The sequence below is a fragment of the Nelumbo lutea genome, chromosome 4 (genome assembly GCF_056320005.1).
Source record: "Nelumbo lutea isolate HS-2025 chromosome 4, American lotus-T2T, whole genome shotgun sequence".
NCBI classification, from domain to species: domain Eukaryota; kingdom Viridiplantae; phylum Streptophyta; class Magnoliopsida; order Proteales; family Nelumbonaceae; genus Nelumbo; species Nelumbo lutea.
The window spans coordinates 89,632,067-89,643,684 of record NC_142687.1 but is presented as its reverse complement, the minus strand read 5'-3'; positions in this window follow the sequence as shown (position 1 = coordinate 89,643,684).

Genomic DNA, 11,618 nt, shown 5'->3' with positions numbered 1-11,618 from the left:
ACGACCTCATCCCGACAACCTGGGAAGCCCTTTCCATTTGGGATATGGACACCCAACTATAACTAGATATTCCCTGTTTGAGGTAAGGGACTCTTGGAATAACACTCTTCGAATGCTTATGCACTATATCTCTTCAACTCAAACCAGCATTACCTCAACCTGCTTGGCCCGACCATCTCTTTCTCTACCCAACTAACTTGAGCATTGGAGTACCTACCCGAGGAATAACTAATCGGTTCTTTGACCTTTTTCCTGATTGCAGATCTTAGTGCGTGACTTCATCCTTCCACCTTGGCCTCGTCCAGTTGGCAAGATTATTTGATTGTATTATCTATTCGAAACACCTTGGATCGGTCAACATAGTTTTCTGTATTTTAACCTGTTTATGTTGAACTCTTTTTAGCATTTTGATTTGTAGTTTCCACTCTTATTCCAGTAGTTATCACATGTTTTTTAGTCTATTCCACTTCTTGAGAGATGTTTTTTGAGAAAATAGTGCTACATTGGCATGCCATTTCTCAAACAATGTTTTTCTTTTTCTATTTGCTATCATTGATGTTGCTGCCACATAGACATTTTTTCAATGCCATGTTAGCATATTATTGTTAGCAACAACAAATAAACACTCATACCATACATTTCCCAATTTCTAAGGCGTAGTCTGAGCATTGCTGATGTGGCATGAAGAAATTGCACCGGTTAAAAACACCTACTATATGAACATTAGAATACAGGATTTATGGAGGTTAAAGAAATATTAATAACCATTCCAACCAGGTGCTGTAGGGATTTTGCTATAATGCCTGCTGCTTGGTGCTGCTAGTCAATGTAGACAGGGATAATATATAATATTGACTTTTTCCTTGTTAATTTATGGCTTTAACTTCCATCTCACAAAATTACATTCGGTGAGGATTTTTAAGAAGATTGTTCAATTATCAGGTGAAAATTAGGTACTGTAAAAATTGAAATTCATTAAGGTTATGTTTGTCTCTTAAATGGATACAAGATTTTTTTTAGTGAAACATCTTCACTTATTATTTATGACTTATTCACAGCAAAAAACATTGAACCTCACAATGCTTAGACTATATCCAACCTTTCCACATGTTACATGTGAAGAAACAGCAGCAACAACTTAAGGAATTCCAATATTTCAGCCAGCATAAAATATCTTCTCTCCATTTTTTCTTGAATCAAATGGAATTCTGAATAAAATTAAGCCATCTTATTTGATCTTGAGGCTCAATTTTGGAAGGAGTAACTGCAAATATGTAGAATGCAAAACTTTAAATTTTGTATGTATTTGCATTTGTACTCTTTCTAAATTAAGCCTCAAGATTATTTGATTTTATTCAGAATTACACTCGGGTAAAAGGGAAGAATTTAATTTTACTTGTAAAAAAAAGATTGGAAAAAATGGGCTTTAAGCACCATTCATCATTTCTTTTAGCCACGTGGAAAGATGATATGGTTGACTAACTATTCATGTCAATATGTAATGTGTGATTCTTTGGAGTTAGAATATTACTATCACCCATGTCACCACACATAATATGTATGGTTGGCCATAGAAATGGCAATCTTGACCCCAACCCATTTGACCCACCCAACCCACTCACCTTGGAATCCACCAGTACCCACTCAATCTATTGGTGGGTCATATATGGGTCGACTAACCCATTAGGGTCGGTGAAAACGGTGGGTTGGGTTGAGGGTACCCATTAGGATCAGGATGGGATGGGTTGCGTAGGTCAAGATGGATTGGGCCAAAGTCAGCTCTATCTATATTTGTCAAATCTCAAAAAATAAAAGTTACAAAGATTTGAACTCAAGCCCCCTAACGTGCTCATATCTCATTACACTTCCAACCCACCATGCCACATTTCATTTTGAGATTAAAAGTGAAGTAAAATAAATTTTATTAACTTTCATGTTAACATGCAAATTTACACAAAAACACTTTTACAAAAGCAATTTTATGAAAGACTTTTATGAAAACACTTTTACACGAAAGCACTTTTATAAAAGTACTTTTATGAAAATACTTTTACAAAAGCACTTTACAAATGTACTTTTACGAAAAAACTTTTATGAAAGCATAAAATAACTTTTATAAAAGTACTTTTACAAAAGCATTTTTACAGAAATACTTTCATAAAAGTACTTTTGTGAAAGCACTTTTATAAAATTTATGCATTGTTTTTGCATTTTCTGCAATTTTTTGTTATTTTCTGCATTTCCTGTAATTTTTGGTATTTTTTCATTTTCTAAATTTTTTGGTGTTTTTTTGCATAATTTGTGTTTTTCATGCATTTCCTATAATTTTCTGGTATTTTTACATATTTTCTGATTTTTTATGCAAAACTTCTGATTTTTTTTTATATTTTTTGTATTTTCGTAATTTTTTGGTATTTTACTATTTTCTGCATTTATCTACAATTTTTGCATTTTCGGGTATACGGGTTAACCTAACTTGTTTTTTGTCACATGCAATCTTTAGAGATATTATTATTTGAAAATTTATTATTTTGGATATGCAGACCATCCTGACCAACTTTTGTATTTATAAGTGAGAGTAGGTGGGTCAGTATGGGTGAGTGTAGTTAAGGGTCAATATGGATGAGTCAAGTGGGTCAATATGGGTGGGTCTGGGTGGGTTATGGTTAGGATTGATAATGGGTCATGGTGGGTTGGTGGGTCAATATGAGTGGATTTGTATTCAACCCTTACCCAACCCAACCCAATCCAATCCATCCATTTGCCACCCCTTTGGCCAAGTTCTTATAATGGGCCTCACACATGATATGCAGGTACATATCACATTGGAACGTGTTGGAAGGGACTTCCGTTGGCAGGAGATGGATTTGGACTCAAATTCTCTGCTTTGAGTTTCCCTGCCACAAAGAACTGTAGATTGATGCAAGTAAAGAGTGTGCTAACAGGCTGACAATAAGGCATCCAACCATTGACATCTTATGTGTTAGTTTCATTGTATATTGGAGTCCCATAACGCCCCACAACACATCCCAACTGTGTATTGGGAACATCTCCAGATGATATTCCCAATACATGGGGCGTTATAGGGCATTATGGGAATATCTCTCAATGATGTTCCCAATACACTGTTAGGATGTGCTGTGGGGTGTTATGGGGCACCCCCTTTTTGAGTGCTGATGTGAACTTTGTATATCAAGGTTTTTAAAATTGACCCAGAGAACGAACCGGTTAGGGGTCCGGTTATCGTGTCGAACAGTCTGTCCATTCTGACAAAAAAATTAAAAAATTTATAAAAAATAAAAAATGGTCAAAACCATTGAATGGTTCAAGCGATTCAACTGCCTGGGTCAACGGTTTACTGACCAAATCAACATTTTTTTTTGCAAACATCTGATTTTGAGGAAAAACGAAACCAATCACCTGCCCGATTCCCGATTTTCCGATTTGATCGTTCAGTCCAGTCCGATTTGAAAATCATGATGTATATTATCATTTATGGAAAATATTCTCAATCCAACTATCTTGTCAATGTATTAACACTTTAACAGGCTTTCCTTTTGTTGGTAGCAATAATTCAATCTCATTCACATCCTATCGCAATGGATAAATTAATTGTCCAGGAAACATCATTGGCTATCAATCATATCAAACAAAGAGCAACATAAACCATCATGTACTGTAGTTGATCCAATTCAGGACTGTTTTCCCTTTCAAGACATTCACTTATAACTAACATCTATCTATTAGTGTATAATGTCAGCGTTAGTCTTGACTCTACATCCGGGCCATAAAAGAATCAAAATATTTCAATATAGTATCATATAATATCAATGCTTGTTGTTTAAATATTGGATAAGGGGATAAAAACCTCCCCAGCATGGTTTTTAAAATTGACGTGGAGACTGAATCGGTCAGAGGTTCGTTACCGGATCGAATGGTCCGACCGTTTAATGATAAAAAATAAAAAAAATAATAAAAAATGGTTAAAACTGTTCAAACAGTTTGAATGACTAACCACCCAGTTCAGCCGTTTGTTGATCAAAATCAATGGCTTTTTAAGAAAATTCAGTTTTAGGGGGAAACAGAATCGGTCCCGATTTTTCCAGTCTGACCATCCGGTCCGATCCGTTTTTGAAAACAGAGCTCCCCAATATGCTGACATTAGCGGACAAAAACCTCCTCTTAACTTTCCATTCGTATCTGTTATACATGACAATGTGCAATTTAAGTTTTTTGAAAATCTCAAATTTGTCCTTGTAGGATAAAAAATACATTTGCATCCATCGTTGTTTTTCAAATTTTTTAGGAGGACAATATACTAACTGTAACACGAGCTCACTCATTGTTGTTCCTGATAGAGAATGGACCCAATTAATCCTCCATCGCTTATTGCATCCCACTTTACAAACCAATAAAGGTGATGCAAATGACTATCAAACTGGGTCGTTTCTAGCATTTTGGATCAACAATTTACCCATTGCAGCGTAATTCCATAACCATTCCATACTTGGTTGTTCAATAAAACCCATCTCAATGAGGGGGTTTTAGTCCAATTAGAAACCCCAATCGTGATCCAGATAGTCTCGTATGGTATTTGTGTTTTTTTTCTTTTTTTTTTTTATTTTGTGAGTACTATCTAATTTTAATTTTCATCTCACGAGTTAATAAATGCAAGTAATTTGCAAAACAAAAGAAAACAACCCCAAGGGGTGCCCATTCACTTCATAACTCAATGAGTTTTCCGTAAATAATTTGCAAAGACTAGCTTCTCTCTAGTTTTAAAAGTCGGATGGGCTTTCATTGAATGACTTGAGAACTTCCTCCACTAACCCAATGGGTAGGCATTGAAACCTAGAAATTGAAGAATCAAAAACTTTTGTGTTGTCTATAATTAAGCAGAACATACAACGTTATTTATTTTCAGGTGAAGGGAGAGGTTAGTAAGCCATCACATCCCATTTCTTCCCTGCCTTTAAAGCTTCAGTGGTTTTATTTGAAAATTTAAATAGTGATGAAGGGTAAAAATGTCTTTTGATGTATTTTGTCAAATATAACGACATGTTGTTCTAACGGGGAAGTCGGAAGTTTAAGTCCAAGATTAGAGGGGAGGTGTAAGTATTTATCACAAAATTCAGGGGAGGTTTAAGTCTTTTACCTTAAATATTTTAGTTATGGGGTTTCATGGGTAAGATAAGGTTTTAAAAACCAGACTGAACACAGAACCATTATGGGGACTGGTTTTTGAGTCAAACGGTTTGAATGAATGATTCATTCTGATTTAAAAAATAATTAAAATAAAAATGGCCAAAACTATTGTTTGGGTCAACGGTTCAATCACCCAGGTCAGTGGTTCACGGGACAAATCAATGATTTTTGGCCCAGGAGGGGTTTCTGGATGAAATGGAACTGGTTGCCTGACCGGTTCCCTGGTCAATTGGCCCAACTATCTAGTTCAATTTTCAAAAACCATGGGTGAGATGTTCTGAACCAATGCCAAGCAAAGCCAACATATTATAATTGCTAATAGGAGAAGTAAAAGTATTCACACACTTAATTACAATATATATATTTTTTTAATTCTGAAACCAAAGATTGCTGATTTTGAAACCATAAATTAATAATAAATAATGCAGCAAATACTATAGCCACAAAAATTGGCCGTGTGGTAAAGTTAGGGCCATATAAGCCAATCACTAGGTAAGCAACCTACATGATGGGATTCCTTGTAAGCAAAAACTCTACACACTCTCTAAGTGTGAGAACCCAATCACCTATAGGGGTGTCAATGGACCAGTTTTAAATTGGACCCTGTCCGAATCAAAATCAATTTGAATAGATTGAATGGACCAATATAACAAATTGAATTAGACCAGTCCAGACTTAATGGTCCAAAACATTTATTGGATTGGACTGGACCTGGTCCATCTATAATGGATTCCTATTGGATTGGGTTGGAATGAACCAATATCTAGTCCATTGATAAAAGATAAGAGCACAAGTGTCAATGGACTAGGTTTGGGTTGGAACAAGTCTAAATTAAAACCAAATTGAACAGATTGGACTGTCCAGACATTGAATTGGACTGATCCAAAATGGTTTAAAATATTCATCGGATTATATTGGACCTGGTCCATCTATAATGGACTCATATTGGCCAGATGGATTGGACCAAATTTGATCCAATTGACACTCCTACACACATGTATGGAAGATGTTTTCAATGAGTGATTGGATGATATGTAGGCAGAATTTTTGGTTTAAGAAGATTTGTATCCAATAAAAAATTATGGGAAAATTCCTAATTAGTACCCTACATTTTGGGCCTAGTGCGATTTTGGTCCCTAGACTTTAAAACACGATAGTTCAGTACCCAAACTTTCAAAATGTGCCAATCCAATAACTGCCGTTAAATGGAATATGAAAATACACAAATGCCTTTCGGGTGTCATTTAAGTTTCTTTACCAACCATTCAAATGCCCTTCTCAAAACTAAAACATTGTTCATCATCTTCTTCTTCAAGAAGATAAAATAGAGGTATAAGTTTTTGGTACAATTTTGCAAGGGAATGGTAATGGTCTGACTCCTACAAAAACCAAATGACTCCCCTTAAATCCCTAGTTAATGAATGTGGCAAGTGTTGAAACTCAGACGGGTTTGGGGTTGTTCACCATTGCTTCGGTTCAATATTAATTCCAAAGGAAGAAGATGATTTTAAAGGGTAATTTTGACATTTTCAAAAATTTTAAATTGCACATGTCATTACGTGATACACATAACTGACACCGGGTTAATGATTGGTACTGGATTGGTATATTTTGAAAGTTCGGGTACTGAATTATCGTATTTTAAAATTTTAAGACCAAAGTGGCACTAGACACAAAATACAAGGTACTAATTGGGAAATTTCCCAATTTTTTTATGCACTGTAGTAGGATCCGACCTAGCTCCACATAATAATGCAAGAGGTAAGTAATGATTTAATAAAAGGGCAAATTTCTTAAACTATCCTTATGGTTTAGCTAATTGACTAAGTATATCCCTCTTGTTTGACTATTGTCTAGTGCTACTCCTACTGTTTCCGAAAACTACCATTATCGTTAAAATATTAACAAAAGGGCTGATATGCTCATTTAGCCCTTAGGTCAAATTGAAAGTTCCTCTGGTTCTTCTTAATCTTCATTGATTTGTCTTCATTGCCCAGGTCCAGATCTGGGTTCCTTCATCTAAGATGGGGTGGGTAGGTATGGAGAAGCTTTGAATAGATGCACATTTGAGCGGAGAGCTTTGAACATATGCATAACAACCTCTCTATCTTGCCTTTGTTTCATCACCGTCATTGTTGCAAGTTGTAGTAGTGGCAGCGGACCCCTCCACATCTGACCTCTCTCTCCATCCCCTTTGTTCTCTCTCCCTCTTGCCCCTGTTTCGCTCTTTGAGATGATTTTGTGGGACAAGTCACCTAGAGGAGGAAGAAGTAGAAAACATCATTAAAATTGTAGATCTACGCTAGATCTAGACTGACTGTTAAATTAGTTAATGAGTTAGATCTAGTTGTTTTTTTGTTTTAATATTTGTCTCCTGTTATAGAATCTACAACTCAAACTATAAGAATGGATAAAAATCTGATTGTATTGCCATTGATTTGTGCAATTCTTTTGTTGAATCTGATTTGTGAAAATTTTATCCTATTTGATAGTTGGACTCGCACATCCATACTAGATGCTCGAAGAAATTGAAATCCCCTTTATCTTTTTGTGTTTTTATTATTAAAGTAAAGAAAAAGAAAGAATTAGCTTAGATCGTGGTCTCTGCCGCTGCCATCTTTGTGTGAGTTAAGTTAGCTAAGATACTAGGAAGACTTGTGGCCAATCAACCGATATAATAAAAGAGGTTATCACGTGACTAATTCTGCTTGATTAGCTGTAAGTTTTTGTGGTATTATAGTCGAACCCTAGTTAGGATTTAAAAACATTAGCAGGTGAACTATTATCTAGATGAAAAGTTTAATTGTTTTCCTTCTCACCCCTGTTTCATCATCGCCGACCCTTCCACATCCATGCTTGAACCCTACAGAGTAAAGGTGCCTTTGTCGGAGCCGTCTTTGGTGAGATTGAGGCTTGGAGAGAACCAACTAAAAGAGGGATAACTCTTTTTGCCATCAAGATGGATTTTTTCTTCACCACAAAGTGGTGCTTCTGGGTTTTCATTGGTAAATTGGCAGGAGGTGCCGGTGGCTCTCTTGAAGAAGACTGTGAAGGAGGAGGAGGAGGAGGGTGAGGGAGAGGGAGAGGGATGAAGGGTAAGATTGGGTTTAAAAAATTATATGGCACATGTGACGGAATATGAATGGATACTAATGATAAGAGTAGAACTAATCAATTGTCAGAAACAATAAGGATAGCATTAAGCAATAGTCAAACATAAGAGTTATACTTAGTCAATTAGCTAAACCATAAAGGTAGTTTAAGAAATTTATCCTTAAGGCTTCGTTTGTTTGCGATGCAATACCTCGGTTTGCGTTTACGAGTGTTTATTTGAAATGTAAAAAAATAATGATTATCAGAGCAAAAATATATTTTCTGATACTTTTGCACTGTGAAAATAGAACATTACTTTACCTATTTTTTGGATACAATTTTGTGTTCTAGTGATAATTAACTTTTTGACCAAAGTTAGCATAAGATAATTAGAGCATTTATTGATGAGCTCACACTTTTACACCGATTTCAACCAAATATGATGAATGCAAAAACAATTTAAAATGTAAACCGTATTTACATTCATAAACCAAAAAATAGATAAATATGTAACATACGTATTTGAATTTACATTGCAAGCAAATAACAGCTTAATAATATATATATTATTGATATTTGACACAAAACACAAACTACCGGGCTAACATGCCAATCGAGCAACCACACAGTTGGCTTCTGAGCAAAATATGAGAAACGAAGATGAGAAGAAAGGGTAATTTGGGTAGTATCGCGTGTAGGTAGCGGTAGAAAGATAAGTGTGCCAGGCTGTCCCTTCAATACTCTTCTTGTTTTTTTATTTTAATTATTTTTATTTTATTTTCTTGGATAACGTAATGGTTGGATATTCGGAAATCGCAAAGACGCAACGAGGGGAAGGAAACAGCAGGTGAAACTGTGAAAGAAAGCGCGAGACCCAAGTCGTCGACAGTAACCTGCAGAATTTATATTGCCGGATGCGGCTTCTACACTATTTTTGTAAGTAGCAACAGAAGCTCGACTAATTAACGCAATGTTTTTAATTTAAAAACTGACCAGGAACAGTAACTGCTTTGACCAGTGACCACTGATTTTTGGGTTGGCGATTTAGTTATCTCGTTCGAATGGACTGTTTGTTAATTAAAAAAATAAAAAATAATTAAAACAAAAATGGTCAAAAGTTAAAACATTGTTGTTTAACTTGAATGAATCGATAGTTCGATTACCGTATCGAATTCGAATCGTATTAAGTAATATTTGAATTCAAATTCGATTAATTAATTATTTTAGATAATTAATAAATATATTATTAATATAAAGTATATAAATATATAAATTATTTATATAACTTAATTATTATACACATAAATTATATAAAATATTTTATATATTATATATAAAAATTAAATAATCGATCGAATTCAGATATTTATTGAACCGAATCAGGTTATATCTGAATTCAAATCCAATTAACTATTCGGTATGAATATGATATACGAATCCAACCAATTAGGTATTTAAATTATTTGAATTAAATTCAATTATATTGAATATCAAATTCAAAATCAACTTTTCGAATACCATTGATTAAACAAATCACCGATCAAATCAACTGTTTTTAGGAAAGAATCGATTCAAGGGTGAAACAGAACCAATTATCCATTTGGGTCAATAATGATTTGAAAATCATGATGACCAATGGCTCAACATTCAGGCCTATGATTCATGCAAAAATTTTCACCTCAATGGAGATTGGAGATAGAGACTGACGAAGAATTCGGGGATGGAAGCTTTGGCTCCATTTTATCAAAATCTTGTAACTAATGGAACGGTATCATAATAGTTGTAACTAATGGAACTGTACCATAATAGTACTAAACCAATCAGGTGGTATTTGTCAAAATTCATATAAAGTTACCTTGTCATGTCTTTGGCAGCACAGATCTCCCTTCAATTAATATTCTTTCAATATTAATTTAGAGGGTGAACCTTAAACTGTAATTTCGAATATGTTGGAAGTTGATTATGTCCCTCCTGGGAGAATTAGAACTGTTATTACTAGTTGCAAATTACTCATGGTGCAAATCCATCCCTCACTACTCAGTTAGATGGCACCTTGCCCCGAGTTGAAATCTTCTACCAATAAAGCATATTCCAACCCTCTACCAATTTAATCTAACACTGTAAATGCCATTATGACATTAGGACCCATTATGATAGTAGAACCTGCTATATATGAAATGTACGGTGTGAGATTATGTTCGTAGAGAGTTAGAACATGTTTTGTTGGCAGGTGATTTGGACTCCCTCATGTTATGATTTAAAAAAAATGATTCCAAAATGAAACAATTATAGCCACTAATTTCTGGGTTGACAGTTTGACCATTTGATTTGAATAAAATGGCCCGTTCTAATAATAAAAATAAAAAAATAAAAAAACGATAAAAAATAATTGAACAAATTGACAATTCAACCACCTGAGTCAACTGGTCATTGACCGATTCAACGATTTTTTGCAAAGAACCAAATTTATGATAAAATAGAATTGATTATCTCAGTGATTCTCGGGCCAAATAATCTGACCATCTAGATCAACGGCGGTTCAAAAACCATGCCTCACACCAATAATAAGGCAACCCACTTGTTGGCCTAGCGTGCTCTTAAATGAAGCTTTATTGGAATATTGGAAGATTGTAATTCAAAACAGGTTTGATAATGAATTGGTCTCCAGCTCTATGCTTGTAGGTCTTTTGCCTTCAAAAAAATAATATTCTTATACAAAAAGGGAGAAGGGAAAACCCGACGTATAACGGCCTGTGGGTTCGGTATTTGGAACCGCACAGTAACTCGGTTAGGTATTGGGTGCTGAAGGTGGTGCAAATTGCGTTTACTGCCATTGGGTGCGCTGATGCCTCGTCTTTTGAAAGGTGGTTACCTGAACTTTGCTATATATGTTGGATATTGAGGAATGAGCTTCTTTTAATGATTTTCTGATATTATCCGACCAATCCATTTTAAACCCACATTGTACCTGTTTTCCCCACATTGCCCGGTGGGGGTGGGGATAAAGCTTTTCAGAAAAAGCTTTTAATTAAAAATTTTGAGGATTTGAGTCCCAAATGGGGATTCCATCTATCTTTTACCCCTGATGAGGATGGGATTGAGGATAGGGATTTGTTTCAAAATTGAAATTGGGAATGAGGAGTATGGCTTGAACTTAACCCACTGCCCTTTCTACATCAAGGAAATTGAAAATAAAAATTATATGAATTTGAAATTAAAAGTGCTTAAGTGGTTTCAGAATATGGAAATGGCCAAGGTTTTTAAAATCGAATCGGATAACAAATCGTTCAGGGGTCTAGTTCCCGGTCAAATGGTCCGAC